We start from the raw sequence: 21315 nt of genomic DNA on the forward strand, positions 1-21315 counted from the left end.
GTTGAGTCACCAACCCTGAATGTGTTTAAAAGCCATTTGGATGTGGTGGTCAGGGACGTGATTTAGTGGAGGGTTGTTAGAGTTAGGGTAGTATGGTTAGGTTGTGGTTGGACTTGATGATCTTTAAGGTCTTTTCCAATCTGAACAAGTCTATGATTCTGTTAACAGTCATTTAAAACATTGTTATTAGGATTTTGCTGTGCAGCTACAAACAGGCAAAGCCCATCTTCAGTGGGCAAAATGAGTTCTCAGAGCTGCTCCTGTTAAAAGAGATGTCTATAGTAGTTCTAAACTTCAGATAAATGCAAACAGCCAGAATAAGCCTTCCGTAACACGACACTTTGGAAAGACTGGCAATTTCTGTCTTAGACAGATTTCTCTTGTGCATAAAGTTTTACTTATTGGAAACTAAATACTGAGATTTTGAAAGTAAAAAAAAAAATAAATTAGAAGGAAAATAAGAATTCAAAGACTTCAGTTTATACTTTAAAAGTACATATAGCTCTACATATGTGAAATACAGTCCCAAGGATGATTTTGTTCTTCCTGTGACATTAACAGTTCTTCTACTGCATCAATAAGAAAGGTCACTGGTGTTGCTAGAACTTAGGACTAGATACTAAAATCTGTCTCTGTGTATCTGGGGTGTTGGAGACACATTTGCTTTGAAAGAGGACTTCAGGCTGATAAAGATTCATTAACTTACTGTAGAAGTCTGGCAATTATTCTATATTCTGAATTCACAGACATAGGGACTGGTTACTGTTCATATTACTTGAACAAAAGACAAATCAAGATGGAGTAGTGGTGTTATAGGTGCTCCTGGGTGACATTAAGCATGTTGCAGAAGTTTGTTTTGATCTTCTTTATCCAACCTTTGAAGCTTTCTTAGATTTATATCTTTTTTGACTTGCCTTTTTTCCAGAGCTGATCTTATGTATTATTTTCCTGATCCTCCTCTTAGATGAAAGTTTTCCTTTTCTGTGACTTTGTATGTTATCTTTCAAGTGGCTTTCATGGCTGTTTCTTAAATCTCAAACTGAGAAGACAGCTGCTCTAAGTTTCATGCATGCTCTCTGAAGCTTTCCTGCATAGGAAATGGCACTGCTTTGTATTCTAAGGGCACCTAGCATTTCATAGGGATGTAAGAGCATGGAGCAAGGGGACTGGCTGCGCAGCAACTATGGTGTTAAACAGAGATCTGTCTGGAGATGTTTGAAGGGGGAACTCCAAATCATCTGCTGAATACATCGGGAAGCATTTTAGAGAACAAAAGACTACAGACGAATAATATCAAATTCCTAGGGAAAGGACTGAGATCAGGGCAAATCTTTTCATAAATATTTGTCCTTCACTATCTTAATAATTATATACCTTCAAGTTTTCAGATCAGTTATCAGTCTGCTGAATTCTTCGTTATCTGCTCTACTGTCTATAATATTTCTTTTAAACAAGCAAAAGTAAACCAGAGGACACTTTCATAGGGTGCAAAATTAATGACTACTGGCGGAGATTCAGCTGTCTTAGCTCTAGACTAATTACTCTTCTAAGATTTGCTCTTAAGGCAGAACAAAGAGAGAAACGTGCCTCTGAAGGTTAACTGATCTCCTTTTTAGAGATTTCTGCAGGTATTATCTAGAAATCCCCATCTTACCCCATTACCTAGTCTCAGGCTCCCTCTGTAGTCAATTTTCCTGAAAGCAGAGATCCTGGATGTCTTAGCTCCAGCAAGCCAGATGGATAAGTATCAGTGGAAGTGTGCGTGAGGTATGTTGTGATAATCATGGTTTTTTTTTGGAATTCAGAACTGGTCACCTGAAATGCAGGCAAGATCTGAAAATGAGTTGTCTAGAGGGACTTCCGGCTGCATTACAAAGCACAAATGATAATCTCTATGTATAATCAATGGATATCAAGATGTTACAATCACAATATAATCAAGAGAGTTAGGCAAAATGGACAATGATAACAAAAGAGAATAAATGGAAAGCTTACCCTTATGCTGGGCTCACCTACAAAACACCAGAAGAGGCAATCTCCAGAAGAGATCCTTCCCCACTGGTAGCCAGTTCTTAAATAGGTCTAGGAGGGCTGGAGCCTGGCTCCACCTCTTCCGACAGCACAGGTGAATTGCCTCCACCTGTGCTCCTCTGGCTGACTCATGGCTCACCTCAGGTGATCAGTCAGAGGTTCAGGCCATGCCTCAGCAGTTCCCATACACTCTGTCAGAGGGTTATGTGAAGGAGCAGAAATAGGGTGTAGTTATTGTTTTGTCTAGATAGAAGTCTACATGTTGCCTTGCTCTGCTTTCAGGACACTGGGCCTGTGTTTTACATGGTCTAGGTCTCCCAGTGAGCTGTGCATGTAGCCAAATAATTTGACTTTGGAGTTTGGGATTTTACATTTTAGTCCTCTGCTGTATTGATCCCTAAGGAACTGCTGGAGTCTGAATTATCTGCACTGCACAGCCCAGCCTGAGCTTCATAAGCTCTCAAATGAGTGGAATTTAATTGAGAATGTTCCCTGTGCAGTAAAGGAGCAGAAGAATCAAACTAGATGCTCTGTACATATCAAAGCCTCCCAGATGCAATTAATGAGAGTGAAATAACACAAGAATTATTTTTATTTTTCTCACCAGCTTTTGAGTTCAGACATATTATATCACATGGAACAGGAAGCAGATCTTGATATCATCTGAACATCATTACCAATAAATAAACAAAAGTTTATGTCACTGAAAATTTAGTCTGTATTCCAGTGAAAGTGCTTATGTACCCAATATATATGGGCAAAAAAGCAAACCAGAATATTTGCACAGTTTCTCACTGGTGACTTGGATTTATATAGAATTTGGCTAACGACCAAACAGGGAGGAATGATTACTTATTTACTGGTGGAAAAGTAAAAGAACAATGCATGCTCACTCTTCAGACCAGAGTGGAAGATGCACTAAAGAAAATAATAGCAAAATGTGATAGTGAAGTAGTAGAGTATCTCTGTATTTTGAGAATGGGGTAGCTCTGTTAGAAACGTTCAACCTAATGGTTACAGTGCATAGGCATGGATGCATTTAAGATTGCTTTGTGTGGTGTTAAAAAAACATCCTTTAACAGAGCACTCTTTGGTCCAAAATAGAGCAGAAAGTTGTTTGCTTTGGTCAGATCCTACAGGAAAGTTTTGCACTGGTACCTCTCTGGAAGCAGAATTATCTTAAGGCATTTGCTGTGAAAACCCCTGGCACCGTTATGAATTACTAAGGAAGTCTGTGCCCCAGGGTGTTTTTTGGTCACCAAGTCTTATTTCAATAACCTGAAGTAAGGATACACTCAGTGCAGAAGGCAGAAAATGTTTATGTAAACTGTAACATTTTCCATGGAAAGATTAAGAATAATCTTTGAGCTAAGTACTTACAGACCTAAATGTAAAATAAAGGTAACTTAGTTTTCCTTTCCTGCTGGTTTCTTCATCTGTGAAAAGAGATCTCTAAACTAATCAAGTTGCTTTTCCTGTTGGCTAGAAGGCAAGAAGTACATCCAGAAGCTATTGCATAATCAGTTTTTTATAAACATGAATAAGTTTGAAATCCTGGTGACACAGACCATTGGAGAGAAACAGCAAATGGCTGTGGAGAGGTTCTGAAGACAAAAGCTGAAAATACTTTATGGAGACAAATGGGAAAAATATGATCACAAGCACCCTTAAAAAATAAAAATTCTAGCATGTTTTTATTTTGTTTTTAGCTCTCTTCTACTTGAAAGCATTATATTGAACCATTTGTTTAAGCCCCGCACTTCCAAAATAGCAAAGCTTTTTGAGAGTGGGACCAGAAAAGAAACTGATTGGAAGTTTGTCTTCAGTTTCCGTTCTGATACTTCATGTATGCCTGTGCTTCCTGCTTTACTGGAGTGCTGCAGCTGTTTGTTTTGGGCTTGCTGATGGTACTTCTGGCAGGTGCATATCTCTCCAAGTTTGACAGGAAGTGACTGTTTTGTTAAAACCTTCAGATGGCTCCACTCCTCCTTGTGCTTGCTAATGCAGTCACTGCCTCATCATTTCTCACTTTCTGAGAGATACTCTGGTAGGCAGGATGGGTGAGTTTGTCTCATCCCTGCTCTTACAGGGCCTTTCCTCTCATCTTGCCTGGGGATTTTTCTGTCTCTATGGCTCCAGCCTTTTGCTTATCTACTGGCATGTCCCATCCTGCACCAGGGCAGCAAATCCACTGTTTTTATTTTGTATCATCTGGAAATGCTGATGCTGGATGAAAGGTTTTTATGCTAACGTAACACTTGTTGTGTCTTTCAATTGATTTTTCATTTTTATCTAAAATTTTCTGGCTTGTATAAGTGTGGGTAAAAATAGTGGATAAATGTGGGTTAAAAAAAGTGTTCTGGATACTGCGTGATGGCTAGCAGGATTATTTTGGATGCACTGTTGCTCTCATCTGGGGACTGAGCTGCAAAATTGCTGTGAGAGAGTGAAACATCTTGGCAGAGATATAGAGCTACTTTCTTATCTCCAAAGGAACAGGGTGAGACTCACTCTGATATGCAAAGTCATTATGATTAATGGCTAATATCCTCTGCATTAAAACAAATTTGTAGCTGTAGATTTCAAAATCAGTTTGGGGATAATTCTAGTCTCCATCAATAGACAAAGGTACTGATTCAGCTCCACGTTCCTCTTTCTTTCCACTGGTAATATTGCTACCCTAACAATTTTCATAAGACATTAGTATCCCTAAGGAGTGGATAAAGGGGCTTTTTAGCCAGATGTCCCACACCTGTCAGTGCTGTGCAAAAGCAGAGATGGTGGTCAGGATGCTCAGGGCTAGTATGGCCCATTAAGATGTATCACCGGGTAGAGCTTCTGCTGGTTAGAGCCACCGGGAAGTTTGAGCAGACAAAAATCAGGAAGCCTTAGTTTTTCCTTAGATCACCTCACTTCATACCAAATCTCTAAATTGTTTTGGTTTTGTTTTTGTTTTTTTTTTTGTTGTTGTTGTTTTGTTTTCCTCTGCAGGCACTCTGTGCAAAAAGAGTCATTCTTCTCTTTCACTTCTTTACCCTTAGTATGAGCAATAGGTCTGGAATGGGAACAGTGAAAACTAAATCAGAAATAGTCAATACAGGGTGGTGAAACTTTACAGACAGGACAACACTGAAAAATCACGATAGAGTAGAACTTTAGGAATGAATAATTCTCATAGCATTAATGCTTCACATCACTGACTGCCTAATTTTCTAATGCTTCTGAGGTGTGATAGCAGAAATTATCTCTGCTAATTTTCTGTAGGCCAGTTATGTATATCCTGCTGCTTATCTATTTTGGTAATTTCTGCTTAGTTAATATTCACAAATTTATTCCTATTTATTTAAAGGGATCAGTCAGGTTTTTAAAAGGACATGAATGAGAAGAAATGAAATGACAGTCTTTATGCTGATATTTTTTTTCAATATATCACATGCCTCACCCACACCCACACTGCAGATTTTTGTGTTTTTAAAAAACAAGGGCTACCGAATAGTTTTTTCCGCTTTATAAGTAAGCTACATGGTTTAGCAAACATGTCTGGACTTTTTAAAATACTAATAAATGGCTCCATTCACTATAGAAAACCCTTCAAAAAAGGTTTCCTCTTACTTATGTTAGTGACAACAGCTTCAGAAGACATGCACAAACACAAAAGAAAAAGGGAAATATGGAGAAGAAAGCACTGTAGAACTGTATTCCCTCCCTTCCTTGGAATTTTCAGAGAATTACACACAAAAGTCAGGAAAAAATACTACTTTTGGAATATGAGCAATAGAGTTTGAAAATAAATTATGCTAGTCATGCTACAACTTTAATTACTCATTTCATGACTTTACAACTCTCATGAAAGATGTATTTGAAGATTATAAATTAGTACTTTCCTATCGGCCTTGAAATATTAGTATAATAATTCTTTAGCATGAATAAAGACCTACAAAGATAGTTTTATGAAAAGAAGGGTTTTTATTGTGTAATTAAGTTTTCATTCACATCATCTATCTTCTAGAGGAAAAAAAAGCATATGGGACTTCTAAGAAGGTTTCACGTGACTGAAAAGAAAGGTTAATTAACTTTACTTATCAGGTTGCATTAGCAAAATAGTTTTATCTCCAAATGGAACAGAAATTGGGAAGAATTCTCTTAGTAAAATGTGTATTTCAACACATAGCAACATCTGCCTTGTATCATATCCTACTAAACAGAGGAGAAGGTATCAAAGAAGTATCCTGCTATAATCCACTGATTGTGGAAGGACCATTGGTCCTCAACAAAAATAGATGTAACATGCTATGGCAACTGGCCTGGAGTGCCTGGTATAAAAAGAGGCTGATGTATTTCAAAATGAATGACACACAGAGATAGTTTGCAAAGGGAACTCGGAGAAATTATGATGAAAGTATTTTCTATTGCCTTTCTCTGAAGGAGGCTTGTTGCTTGGCTGCTTCTGGATGCAACAAAACAAGAAAAAACCTCTCTCTCTAGACCTTCCACTTGTGCCCTATTACAATTCTTACAATTCTGAGTACATTTTGTCCTTCCAACTCATTTTTTTTCTTGCGGAGGAAATTGTGGAGTACTGATGGCTGCTGCTTTCAGCATCTCCCAAACTAACTGATGGCTCATCCTCACTTGTGTAAACTTAATGTGGAATACTGAAACCCAAAAACAAAAAAAACATAGAACCATGACAACTTGCCACCAGATGTTGTCCTGGGGCTATGGTTCTGACCCCCTGTGTGATCCTCTATGTGACACCAGGTGCCTGCTGCCTACAGATCACCATTCCTGGCTCTCTGTCTAGCACTGTTCTCCTTCCAGCACCCAGCCTGCTTACAGAGCTCGCTTTGCCATGAGATGGGGCACGTAGTGTTCTTTCTGCAGGCCCTTGGGCATATTTGTGAAATGTTGCATCGAGTGTAAGTGAGCATAAAGGACAAAGCAGGAGCCACTCAGTCCAGTGACTGAGAACTCTGTCCCTGAATGTGTTAAATGGCTCTTGTGTGTTGTATGTTTTTAGGCCTACTTCCCAGCTGACCTTCCAAATCACAAATAGAATGTTTCCCTCTCTGGCAGTTGGGTGGCTCATTGATGTACATGGCTTATCTTAAGCAGGCAGCTAAACTTCTCTGTCATCTTCATCATATACTAGCTAAAGCCACAGTCAAACTTCTGCAGATGTCTTAAGGCTAAACATGTCTTGGTTTCAGTCTCTCTTTGAGATGGATAAAGTATTTATTTTTGAAAATAACAATGAATGAATCCCTGCCAGTGACATAAAGGATAATTTGAAGAGTAAAAATGATGGGTATACAGGCTTTACATAGCTACTTAAATATAAAAAGCTATGTCTCCATATAAGAACACCTAAGATATCAATCCAACATTCTTCCCTAATAAACTCAGTTCAGCCCGAGGGACTGCAAAACCTGTCAGTAAATGAGATATGCTACTGTGGCTGTTAAGTTTGCTGCAATGCTACAGGCCTGATTTCATGCTAATGTAGCTTGATATAGCCTCATTTCAGTTAATGTAGCCAAAATCTGATAAAATATTAGGTTTCATAAGTCTGCTTGCAGAAAAAGGCGATCAGAAACAAGATTTTCCTGGCATTGATTCTTCTGCTTGTAAGCTAAAAACACAAGTAATTTTTCATTTACAAAATTTAAATTGCTGTTTTTTAAATGAAAGTATGTGCTTAAATACATGAATTACATAAAACATATCTGAAGCTGGGAAAAGAATCTGGAAAGGATCATTAGAATTGATCAGAGAAAAGAAAGAGCAGTACTCCAAAGTAAAATAAACTTTGTAAGAGTTCTGGTGTAAAATAATGCTAGCTTTTATGAGCATTCAAAATAGCGAATTTAAAAGGAAATTTTAAAAATTTTAAATTTGATAATTAAAGATATTACTTAATCAGACTCTTAAATGCATATGTGTAATGCTTAACTAAACCACGCAGAGTTTATAAGAGTACCTATGAGTTTAGCAGAGGCTTTGCTAATTTGAATTTACATCTCCTTTTTCTGCTTTTCTCAATCGACTTCTGCACTTTCAAAGAGTAAGCTCTATCCCTAACAAACTGAAAAAATCTGTGTATGGAAATCTGTTTTTATAAGACTTAATACAGGCAGCCTGGCCTGGCTTTTGGGCGTGGGTGGATTACCAGGTACTGACATCTCCTTTTTGTAAAGCCTGAGTTTACTCTGCTGCTTCACCCAATTGTTTCACCATCCCTGGAGCACAGAATCATGTGCTGGTTTGCCTGAGCAGAGGGTTGGAATCTAATGGCCGTTTCTGAGAAATGTTTGTATCTGGGACTCTAAGAGAGCTGTTTGTATCTCTTTCTGTTCACTCAAAAAAAAAAAAAAAAAAAAAAAAAAAAAAAAAAAAGAGCTTTCTGCCATCTCATCTGGAGTCCTTCTCTGTGCAGCTTCAATAGGCTTTTGTTTGCCATGTTACAAACCTGATTTTTATTGGTTGGATTTGATGTTGATTCAAAACTATTCATTGTGTCTCTTTGTTGCTATTTTGTCACCATCTCCTATCATTTGTTTCCAAATTAACAGAGGTAGGTTGTTTTCTCGGTCTACACTGGCAAGCCTACCTGGATATTAAATATATACATGAGTTGTTTTAGCAGCATCTTGTATTCGTTATCATGCCCACTTGCTAGGCCTGTCCTGAGTAAAGAGGAGGAATTCAGCAGTTGAACAGTCTAAGTTATGGAACAGTCCCTTCCTGTGCTCAGCACACGCAAGACAACAAATGCTTTATGTGGTGGGCAGTGCTATTTCTGATTTCCTCAGAGGGCTTTGTGAAGTGGGATTTCAAATACAGACTAAGGAAGAAAAGAAGCCAGGGCAGGAGCTAGACAGCAAGATGCTCACTGAGCTTGCTGCCGTGCAAACTTCTGCCAGGCTTTCTGTTGCTGCAGTGATCCCTGTTGCTTAAGGAACAACTTAGTAAGGGCAGGGAGTGGTGGTGCTGGGAAAGACAAAAGAAGCCAACTTGGAGAAATAACGAGGGCACTCTGAAGAAGAAAAAGCCTTATGTTCTTTTTGGTTGAGCCACTGTGATTTATGTGATTTGGGACAGGAAAGAAGGGATTCATCTGTGTGTCAGACAAGCTTGTGGAAGCTTTGAAAGCTTTTTGGGGAATATATCCTGGTGAGAATCAAGCTGTCATTGGCTTAAGTGGCAGAGGCACTTGTGGGATTACAGAATCAAAGGAGGAATAATTTAGGAAGCCTACCAGTTACAACCTGAATCTATACTTAATGTTAGCTATGGCACCTATGAAACCGTTCTTCATGTCTATTGCTATTGCTGAGGCTGAGCCTGGCTGCAGTCATAGTTGTGCCTGCATGGTGTGGTGCTCAGAATCTCCCATTCCTGTTTGCTTCTTGCCTAATATCCTCTTAGCCTCCTCTCTGCTGGTGGAACTAACAGGAGAAACACTAGGTAGAGAATGGCATTACAGTTGCACATTGATCTCAGCACACTCACAAAAGCACCTAAACTTAAGTTTCTTTTACTGATGGACTTCTTGTAAAATCAAGAGTGTTCCAACTACTTTTAATCCCCTCATTTTTCCTGCCAGACACGCGTTTGGCTCTGCATTCTTAACATCCAGCAATCACTTACGATTAACCTTCTGAACTTGTAACACTGCATAAGTCTATTACTGATCGTAAATGATTACTTTTTACTTCTACCTGAATAAATTCTGCTTTGGTTCATGTTAATTGAAACTCCACATGGATTTTACAGCCTTCTAAAGGATCTCTGCTTGCATACAAGTTGCTTATTAAGTATCACTTCCTATCACATTTTTCTTTCTTTATCCATAGCTGATTCTGCTCCTAAGTGAGCAAAAGAAGGAACTGTGCTTTCTGAACGGTGTTTAAGTGAATGTCATAGAAGTCAACTGTGTTCAGCTATTTATACTGAGAACACTTTCATGTCGTACAGAAGCTCCAGTGCAATTGATCTTCTGTCAGAGGCACCTCACTCTGCATTTCTCTGTTAAGATTTGGGTGTGAGATAGCCAGGTGTTAGTGGACAGGTCTGAGCTCTGGGAACTGCTAGAACGTGTCATACAGTGAAGGTTATATTTTCAGAAGAATTGAAATCCTGATTGAAATCCAATCTTCTCTAGAGATATCTAATAGCTTCTCAGGTTGAACAGGCCTTGGACTTTCAGATCTGGTGTGTTTCTGCCATGCTGTAGCTGACTCCTAAGGACTTGCAAGAGAATTAAGCATGTTTTCCTTTGCCCTTGGCCCCTCTGAGAGGATACCCAGAGCAGGAACCACTATCGCCCCACGTTTCTTCTCCAAAGAGTATTTTTGCATTTCCGTTGGTTCTCAATTTGTTTTCCCTATCTCTCTGATGCCAGACTTACCAGTTTACTTGGATAGGAGTTCCCCAAGATTAGGAGCGTGTTTCAGTTGTTGCTGTGGTTTAGAAACAATCACAAATCCCAACGAAGGCAGCTCATTCCTTGAGTGCCTCTCTGGAAAATGATTTCTAATGAAGAAGAAAGTGTTTTAATCCCTGTCAGATTTGCCCACTAAACTGTGGTTAATGGGTGGATATTGCTGCCTCAGGTCTGTTTTATATGTTTACAATACAGTTGATTTGGCTGATCTCTATGCTAATAGAAACCCTGAATAAGACTAGGTCAGGCTACCTAGGTCCCCATCCCAACCAGACCTTGAACACCTTCAGGGATGAGGCATCCACAGCTTATCTGGATAGCCTGTTTTTGTACCTTTACCAACCTCTCAGTTGTTGCAAGTTAGCACGTGGCACAGGGTTCTCGTGCAAGGAAGATTCTCCTTATTGCTATATCCCCTTACTTTCTCAAACAAGCCTTTTATATTCTAATGTAGTCAGTACACTTCCACTAACAATCTATTGGCTAGAAAGCAAGCAAGTTCCATAACAAGTCTTCATAACAGCAGAGAGCTTATCTTATGCCTAGCTGCAAAACATCTCTGCTTATTCTGTTTATTCTGTGCTTTTTCTTTGACAAGAGTTAAGGTATTACAGCCAAAATGCCTGTGAATTGGAGGGCCTTCAGTTGTCCAGTGATTTAGAAAATTGAGAACGTAGCACGCTTTAGCTATTCTTTCTTGAGGGGTCATACCTGCACTCCCCCTTTTTTGTTTTTGAAGCATTGCCTTTAAGGTACTGTGGGCTTGTTTGATAATAGCTTGACCCATGGGAGAGTGGGATATGCCTGTCAGGTGTTGAATACCCCACTGTTGAAAGAAGGAGTGAGTAGCAACATAGCCCCTTGTCTGTTCTAATTCTTTAAGGGACCCCAGGAGCTGCAAAGGCCAGTAAGAAGTGTTTACAGACATCTGCCTTTTTTCCTGTACGTGCAGATGCAAAAACACAGGTAGAGAAAGTGTCAATAGAAACATGAACATAACAGAGCTTCCCAAATTCTGATATGTCTAACATCTGTTTGCCAAATTTCTAAGGAGCTCAATCCTCGGGGATTAACACCTATAGAGGGTGTTGGTGCAACAGTTTGACAGTCTGGACAGAACTGTATGATCTGTCGGACCTGATCCATGGCCATTTGGAAGGCACGCTGTAATGCCTTCACATTTTGATGGTAAAAATTATGAGACAACTGTGCTTGGGCAAACTGATCTGGGACATTGCTCCTGACAGTTCTTCTGCCTGTGCATTGCCCTCAGATATAGAGCTTGGCCTGGAGGAGTGAGAACAAACAACATGCTGGATGAGGTAAGATTTTGAGCAATGGTCTAGAAACCATCTTAAGCACAAAAGAAGTGCGAACAACTGCACGTTAGTTGTCTCCTTTAGATAAGAATACTCTAGTCGCATCGCAATGCCTGCAACACAAGCAGAATCTGTTACTATATTGATGGCTTCAGGCCATCACTCGAAAACGCAGACCACTGCTCTAAGTTCCACAATTTGTGGAGAGCCAGTGCTGACATGGACACCACTATTCCAGGTCCTGGCAGTACCTCTCCATACAATGTCCATGCGGCCAGTCCTGCTGGATCCCTCTGTGAAAACATAAGAACACCTACGAGAGGAGTTAGTGATAATTTAGAAACTGGCAACAAATAGAGTGAAGAGACTGTAAAAGTTTGTGCACTGGCAGATGAATACTAATCTGCCCTGAAAATCCCACCAGCACACACTGCAGCTGTTGCGACACATATAACACAAAATCCCATTGCTTGAGATCAGATGGGACATAGATTGTCTCTGGATCTGTGCTGTCCAATGCTCATAAACACGCCCTTTTCTGCAAATGACCATAGCTACTGTATCAACCCTAGTAATAACATTCTTAACAAATCTGTGTGGTTGTCATGGTTTTATGATTTTTGGTCATCAGTATTCCACACCATAACATCATGTAATGCATTGGGGGTGGGGTTTGATATCTGCCGAATGTTCGTCCGTCGGAGAAGAACTACTTTTCCCCAGGAGACTTTGCGGTCAGCAAGGGGATATAACTCCAAGCAAGGTCACCTGATCCTTCTTCTTCGCCTGCTCTTCGCTGTCTGCGCTTCGCTATCTGCGCTTCGCCGCCTGCGCTTCGCCGCCTGCGCTTCGCCGTCTGTACTTCAGTCACTCAACTGGACTGCACTTCTCACCCCAGCATTGTGGTGAGGTCTATACAATTCAAACAGACTCTCTCTCTCTCTCTCTCATTGTATTTTACTAATACTATATTTAGTAAAATCATTTGTTTCACCTCAGATCAGTGCTGTTGTTTTCAAGTATTTTGGGGTCCCCTGCTTCCCCTTTCCCAGAGGCGCGGATCCGCAGATCCCTCCGCCCTGCTGGTCACGGAACTGGGCCGGACCAGCCCATAAACCGTTGACAGTGGTAAAAACACCCATTCCAAAATTACCAAGGGGTCAGGGTCCCCCTTGACACACTGTGCTAACAGTCATAGGGTTGAAAAGGAGAGTAAGTAACAAAAAGACTGATAGGATGATCAGGTTTTCTTTGATGTGCTGTTTGCTGGGTCATCTTTGAGATGGCAGTATTTAGCACTGTCCTTGCTGGTGGTGTCAAATGTTGCAGTGATGATAAGTCCAGATCCTCTTCCAGTAATCTGAAGAGGGGGTGAAGATCTTCTGCAGAAATCCCCACTAGGGCTCTCACCCAATTTATGGCACCTAATAAAATGGTTTTGCAGATCATTTAAGGTGCTAACTTTGGTACCCAAAGTTAGAGTATGTGGCTGGATTCAAGTCTGTGAAATCCTCCATATCAGATATAGCCAAGGTGGTGTCTTTTGGACTTTATCCTGCACAACGTGCAATCCTGCCTGAGTTGCTGCTGTTACAGTCACTGATAAAGCTTCAGTCACTGTCCCCTCTCTTGGCATGGTGACCAGAATATCATCCATGTATATGCAAACATCAGGAAACCTTTGCTGCACAGGGGATAAAACAGCGGCAACAAATTGTTGACAAATGGTTGGGCTGTTCTTCCTGCCCTGAGGTAACACAGCCCGATAGTATCTACAGTGGGGTTCCACAGTGTTAATAGAGGGAACTGAAAATGCAAAATTTGGTGTATCATCAGGGTGCAATGGGATGGTTGAAAACACAATCCTTTAAGTCTATTACTATAAGTGGCCATGACTGTGGGAGCATAGTGGGCAAAGGCAGTCCTGGTTGCCATGGGCCCATATCTTCAATAACAGCATTAATCTTTCTGAGATTGTTTTTTGATTACAAACACGGGAGGCTTGTATTTGGCACTATATGTCCAACCAGGAGCTGTTCTTCAACAAGGGCATTTAGTTGCAGCAGTTTTCCTCAGGATAGGGGTCACTGGTCCACCCACATGGGCGTATCTGTTTTCCATACCAAATGTGGGACCTGCTGCAAGGCAGTGGACCCTCAGAGAAATCTGTACTGAGGGAAAGTCCCCACTGTCCCATACAATCCCTTCCCCACAGAGTGACAGGGCTATGTGAGACATAAGGTCGAACAGAGGCTCTGCCCTCTGGTCCCATGTTTGTAATAACTGCCTAAACTTTGTTTTGGTACAGTGTGCCCCCCTATGCCTGCTAGTGCTGCATGGGGATTTGTATGTGACCACTGGGGTGGCCAGAGTGTCACAGGGATAACCATAATATCTGCACCACTGTCAAGGATACCTGTCACTTTGAGCTCTTGTTTGATCTTGTCAGATCAGCAGTACACAACAAGAAGATTCTATGTTTGTGACCCAAACCTCTGTATAAGCTCTGAAGATGTTAGCAGGAAACCCCTGAGATAGAATAGGCCTGGGTGTCTGGCCTTTATGACCTACTGACCAACCAGAACAGACATGAAGTGTGCTGGTACAGTCATTAAATGTGTGAAAAGAAGTACTTCTAATGGAATAGGGGATATTGACATCATCATAAGTATCTTTAAGGGGGAAAATGGTGGATGTCCATAATGGATTAAATATCAGATTTTAACTGAACTAAATACTGCTGTCATTCCAGAAAGAAATGACTATAAATAGGCCATCTATAGATTAGGAGTAGAAATCAGGAATGTTATGATTTAAACAGTCTGTTGAAGGTGCGGGAAGAATAAAACTCTTAATGTCATTCACAAGAAAGCATCACTCAAAAGAAAGAAAAAAAAACCTGTTAAAAGTTCAATGTAATTACCTGATGAAAAACATGTAAAAAAAACATGTAAAGCTACATGCTACAGGACATCTGTTATTCAGTGACTCAGATGTCCTACAGTTCCTGTGCTCCCAAACAAAAAGAAAGACATTTCTACATGGTGTTAACGGACAATAGGCCTATTTCATACTGCTATCAAGCTATGAGGTTGAAATGTTGCTCTCAGCAGCCTGAACTAAACACGGACTGACTAAAAGTTGACTAAGCAGGTCTAGGACTGGATCTCAAATGACTCTACAGTTCTAGGAAGCTGTTACAGCTGATGGGAAATCTGACTTACATCTTGTCCTAGCAGAGGAGACTTCTGCTGCTGTGCTGTGCATCCCTGGACTCCCAGAGCTGTGTGCCCTGCCCTGGCCTGACATCCTCCAGTCCCTTCACCTAGCTAGGACAGGGTCACCGCAGGACAGAGCAGACTAGCTCTCCAAGGTATCCATGCTATGCACATCCTCTTCAGCCAGGATGCAAGGCTCCCATGACTCTGTTCTTCTAGACATGTTATCAAATAAGAGGACACAGCACGATGCCTTGTCCGATTCTTTTTCCTTGATTTACTCAGTCTTTTTCTAATTATCTCCTGATTCTCCAGTTCCAGGAACTGCCCATCTTTGCTACAGATGCATGCTGCTCAACCTTCAGCATGTCAGGCTGCTCTTCAAAATAACTTCCAGTGAAGAACTGATGTTCTCAGGACTACAGTCACGCTCTGCTGCTGCTGCAGGTAAAAATATACATCCACATTATCAGTGAGAAGGAAACATTTAGCTTAATTGTAGAGACTAACTCCCATAATTCTGCTCTCTTCCACTTGAGGTAGCTGATATTGCCTTAAAAATCCTGTTTATGATTGTAAGCAAAAGCGTTCAAAAGCTCTGTGACTGACCAAATTGTTGTGGAGAGTCGAGCAATACCATGGAACTTTTGTCCTGAATTATTTCCAAATCATTGTGCTGCTTATACAATAAAGAGCAGTAAGGTTTGCCTGGAGACTAGGAACGTGTCACCTGTCCTTGAAAATCATTTGAAAATTAATGTGCCTTCAATTTTACTTTTTCCTTGGGTCAAATTTGTTAATGGAAGTATTCTGCCAATATGGTCACCCGTGTGCATTGAAGTTAACAGCAAGAGTTATAGAGAATTAAAAGCCTTATTGAAGGCTGTGAAAAAGAAATGTCAGAATCTCAGAATTTCATCACCAGAGGAAGGCACTCACAATGCAAAATCTGTCTGGTACTGTCAAGTATTGTGAACAAATGTTAGTTCAGACAAATGAAATCACTGCTGGGTTTTACTAATGAATACTTCTAACCATTTTGTTGAGCAACTAAAGGGGAGACTCAAAAAAATGTGTCCTTAGAACATAAGGTTGAATTTAGAATGATTACTTTAGTTTGTCCCCAACTCTAAAACATAGTGGAAATGCTAAGTCATGGCTTGAACCAGTGATTGAGCAGCTGATAGGAAGGCATGGCCAATGCAGGGCAGCTCAGGTGTGTGCAACATACCTGAGTGATTGGAAGGGATGAAGCCAGGCTGCCCTCCTTCCCAGATCTCATTTAAGTGTTGGCAGTGAAGGCCTATATATCTCATCTTGCCTACCTGTGGATCTTATGGGTCTTCTAAAGGTAAGCAGTTTTTTGTTTGTTTCCCTCTTCCTTCCCCCTTATTTCTGTTTCTTTTGCTGAGGCTTCTGAGCAGTTTATCGCTTGTTGTGGCCTGAGATCTTGCTGCTCTGTTGTGGTGTTTCACTTTCCTTTGAGTTACGAAAGAGAAAATCCAGAGATTGTTTACCAGCTGTAATGCTGGAAGTATGATCAGGATACTAGATTATAAGCATGAAAGAAATAGGTAATCTTATTTGCTTAGTTAGTTAATTTGATTGTTTGCTTTAACAGGGTATTTATTTTAATGTTTAGAGTGCTTTATATCACAGTACATAGATGGGTGGCTTAGTGGGGCCATAAGATCTGCGGAGGTGGATGAAGCAATCTGTGATTAAGGAAAGCATGTGCACCCTACATCTCTGATCTTATTACAGCATTTTAAGTTGTAGGGGAGTAAATATTAATCCATGCTAAGTGGCAAAAGTCACATAACAAACCATGAGAATTATTCTGTTGTAAGTAACTTTCTGTATCGCTGGGAAGATGCTGGGAGCACTTCACCTCACTTGTGAAAGGCATAGCTGTCCCTCACTGTGCTTGATCCTTCTGATGCAATTCTGCACTTCGTGCATTCCTGGGTCCTGACAATCAGATGCCATTTCTGCTTGGGAGAGTATATGTAGTGTGAGAGCTAACCAGCCTGTGCTGCTGGAAGTTAATGATGATTATACTTGATCTTGCCAGAGTTGACAGCAGGTTGAAGCTGTTGGCAGAGTATTTCTCTTCCGAAACTCTCTTTGTGCTGTAGTATTTTCCACTGCTGACATACAGTGCCTGCTTGTCTCATGGCTGCAGTGTGGGTGAATAGCAGAGATGCCTTTGCTGTCTTCTGTGATCACTGCCAGTGAACTGTATAGCTACGTGTAGGGCAAAACTCACTTTCTGCTTGCTTGTGCACATAACTACAGCAGGGGTTTTCTTGTAGCTAGAAAGAAAAAATTCTGGGGAAGAAGGTAATTTCTCTACTGTACCAGATGTTACACTAGGAAAAATATTAATAACAATAATAATGAAAGTGGTTTTGGGTGCAGAAACACACGCATTCCTAATTGGGTTGAGTTAAATCAGCTGTATCAGCATTATACGTAAGCTGTTTGCTTTGAATCTTAATGAGAAAAACAGGTGCAGCCTGAGACTGGGATGGAAGTGAGTGCCTGCAGGACTCGCAGAATGCCAGGGGTTGGCAGTTTAGGTGGTTGCAGCATGCTCTGCAGGTATGTGGCAATGACAGCCTGGTTACAGATTTAGCCTGCTTATAAATGGTCTGGCAATGGCATGAAGAGGTACTTATCTCTGTTGGGTTGTAGGGGAAAGCATCTATTTCAGTGCTGGATGGAAAGACCAGCAGTAGAGACTGCCCTAATCCAAATGGTGGCAGAGGCTATTTGGCTTCACCGTGAGGCTCAGTGTGCTTTTTGTGTACCTTCATCTTCCTTCTCAGTAGGTCTGCTCTTGCTAAAGTGAAGAAGACTGTATCTGCTGCCCCTTCCTCCCTGTGCTGGTGGAGACTGAGATAAACAGATGGTCTCGGGTGATGTGGTGACTCTGGCTGGCATAGGACCTTCTCTCTTGCTTTTCCCTGCTGCCCCTCAGAAAGGGATCTGGACTATCTCTGATCCCTTGCCTGGGTGACTGTTGATGGTTGTATGGCAGTACTAGCTGCTCAGCAGCATACTGTTCAAGAAGGTACAATCAGATCAGCACCCCCAGGTGAGCTGCCTGATCCTAGCAAGGAGCTGCAAGGAAGAAGGACAAGGAGACCTGAGTGTCAGAGCCATCCTGGTGCCTGTAGTTGATGATAAAAGGCTGTTAAAAAGAGTTTTGAAGTCAGGGCAGTTGTTTTCTCTGCATAAGTTGCTGCCTCTTCTCTTATACCTGCCTTCCTGTCATCGTCTTTTTTTTTACCCTTAATATTTCTTTCCCTTTCCTTTTATCCTAATGGCTTTCTGCACTGGGAAGTCAGAGGAGGGTTTAATCTGAGGAATTTACGTGTGTTTTGTATGCGTGTACAGATAAGGCATATAAAGCTTAAGAATGCACAGAGCCACTGGAAGGTGCTTAACACAAAGGATGATTTCCAGGTGCCTTTGCTGAGCATCTTTATGTAAGGAAAAGCAAAAATATCTCCCTTTACAGCTGTAAAAATTCACATGCTATCTTCAGCCTAGGGGTGCTCCTGAGGTCCCTGGGGTATGAAATCTGCATGTTCTGGCAAATGAGCTGTAACTGTTGGCAGAAGCAGCAGCAGATGTAGACATCTTACTGGAAAGCAACCTATTCTGGTGGGACCACATGTGCTCTTCCAGCACAAGCTCACAGAAGTGCTATCTCAGATGAAATGAGTGTGTCTTGGCATATTCCCTGCTGCAAGCAGGAGGCAGGAGTCTTTTTTTTTCTCCTCCTTCCGTTAAGAATAGAGCGTGCTTCCTCCCACTTAGGGAGGGCACTGACATCGGTCTTTTCCTTCTGTATCTGAGGTGGAGAAGGAATGAGGAAACTTTCTGAAGGTGCAGAGCAAACACCCTCCTCTTAGTGTTGGCAAACATGAAGTGCTTCATAATAATCAGACTGCTGATAATAAACCTTAAATCTCCCACCAAGGGCCAGTAAAACGCCGTGCTTGGTACTGGTCTCACTATACTGTCAATATCACAGTGTATGTCTTACAATCCCGTTTCAGTAAAAGCCTTTCTAGTAAGGGTAAATCTCTTGTCCTAATATATTCTCATATTCATCCTCATTGTTGAAAGCAATTTTCTTTGACAGCTTTAGTAGTGTGGCAATTGCTTACTGTGCCATATGGAAGCCCCCTGAAGCACTGTATGTCTGTCTCCTGTATGACAGTGATAAAAAGATAAGGAGCTGTGTTTTCCACTTGCTTACGTACGTGTATGTTTTAATTTCATTATACTAGTATAATCTTTGCACAAACCAATTGAGCTGAAGTGGAAAGGAGAAAACCCTAGGGGTGAGAGCTAGTACGTGACCGTCGACTACACGCTACACTGTCAGACCAGGCAGATGGTTTTTTAACAGGAAGCTGAAGTGCTCGCAAGGCTCTTCAAGCATGGTAGGCTGTAAGGTACGCAGGCAGAAATGTGGCTGTTTGCTAAAGTGAAGCGAAAAAGATAATCTGCTAAAAGCATAGGAAGGGAATGATAACGTGGCAGGACTACTTCAAAAAGGGAGTGAACAGTGAACAAGTCTGGCTGTTATAGAACAGAGGAATAAAGCAAAGCTGAGCATAAAAGCAGAAGATTGTCAGTTCTTCTACTTGGTCTCTGTACTCCCTGTGTTTCCACAAGAAATGTGGAATCTGTGTCTAATAGAGATCAGTTTGACATCCTGTTTCCAAGGAGATGCTCCAACCAGGGCTCCTGCCACTAGAAATGTGGTGGGAAGCCAGGAGCCTGCATCCCGAGCCCTGTCATATGAGTGAATGTAACTGTGAATTTCATGTGTATACACAGGAGGTGTATTTTCTGTTGTTAAAAGCCTGACGGAGGGCTAAATGCTCCTCCACAAGATGAAATGGTGTTTGGGTTCAGCTAGCTGACGGGCTCTCTAGTGTCTCTTGGGCTGAGCTTCAGAGGAGCATGCTTGTTGGACTTCAGAGCACCTTCTATTAGCCTGACCTTTGCTTGATGATTTGTTTTAGATGGTAATTTGTAGGTGGCAGAGAGTCAGCTTACTGTAATCAAGGTATCTGTAAGCCCATAAATGTTAGTATCTGTGTCTTGAACTGCTCTTTCTTTGCACCAAACAGATGAGGAGTTGTCATCTGCACAGCTGCTGGTGTTCTTCCATTATGCTGAAAATTGGTCCCTTGCCCTGACGGACAAATCTCAGCTTTCTCTTCTTATGGCTCGCCACTTCTGCTGCCCCTCAAAAACTAATAAGCTCCTAGTTCTCTGGAGCTGAGTCATCTTTTACCTTACCTCATTCCCTGAAAATGGACATCAAAATAGATGCTTCAAGAAGCTGTCATGGCAGTTGCTGTCTGCCTTCGGTTTGATTGCCAGAGTGTCTTTTGCTTTTATTTGTAACAAGCTGAGCATGTTGTTGGAGCCGGTCAAATAATCTAATTCTTAATCCTTTAAAAGATTTCCTTTGCACGGTAGCAACTGCCTTTGAACTCTGACTGCTCTGATTCTGAGTTCATTGAACTGTATCTTTTGTATTCACCAACGTTTGCAGTACGGTTTGTCAAAGGATTTCTCTCCTTGCCGAGGGCTGTGAGGGGCTGGGTACTCAGAGGAGTGAGGTGCGTGTCTCACAGAGCTTATGATCTAAGCAATGGGATTCAACTGAGTGAGGCATCAACAAATGAGAGTAAGATGCTCTGCCCTTGAAGTGTGACCCTGCTGAGAACTGTGCAAAAGAGCATAATCTGCTGTGTTCTGGTCAGGTCATGCTAGGTGGCTGACAAGCCGACTTCCAATTTTTGTTCAGAAGCATATGAAGACAATGGTTGCTCAAGTGCCTCAGTGACTGCTTTAGCCAATTCATGTAGTTCAGTTTGCTTGTCAGTCAGGACTTCTTACTACTCCTGAAGTCTATTGGGGGGGAAAAAAAAATGAAACTGATACATGAAAATGCTTTTTTTAATCTAACATTCATGTTGATAAAGAAGTGTTAGCATGTTTCAGGATAATGCCTTCTGCCCTAATGACTAGTTCAATATAACCTACTCTTGTGATCTACCCTGCAAGATTCTTTTCTGTTCTTTTACTGATGCACCTTAAGCTTGTAACAGAAGGGTTTTAAGCACCATAGCACCTCCTTTAATGTTCTTTTCATAACTAGTGTGCTGCAAATATTCAAAATTGAGTTGGTTGGAACTTTTTTTTTTTTAAAAAAAAAAAGGTATGAAAGAGCTTATTCATTCTTCCCATAAAGAATGGGAACAGC

The sequence above is a fragment of the Lagopus muta genome, chromosome 3, assembly GCF_023343835.1.
Source record: "Lagopus muta isolate bLagMut1 chromosome 3, bLagMut1 primary, whole genome shotgun sequence".
NCBI classification, from domain to species: domain Eukaryota; kingdom Metazoa; phylum Chordata; class Aves; order Galliformes; family Phasianidae; genus Lagopus; species Lagopus muta.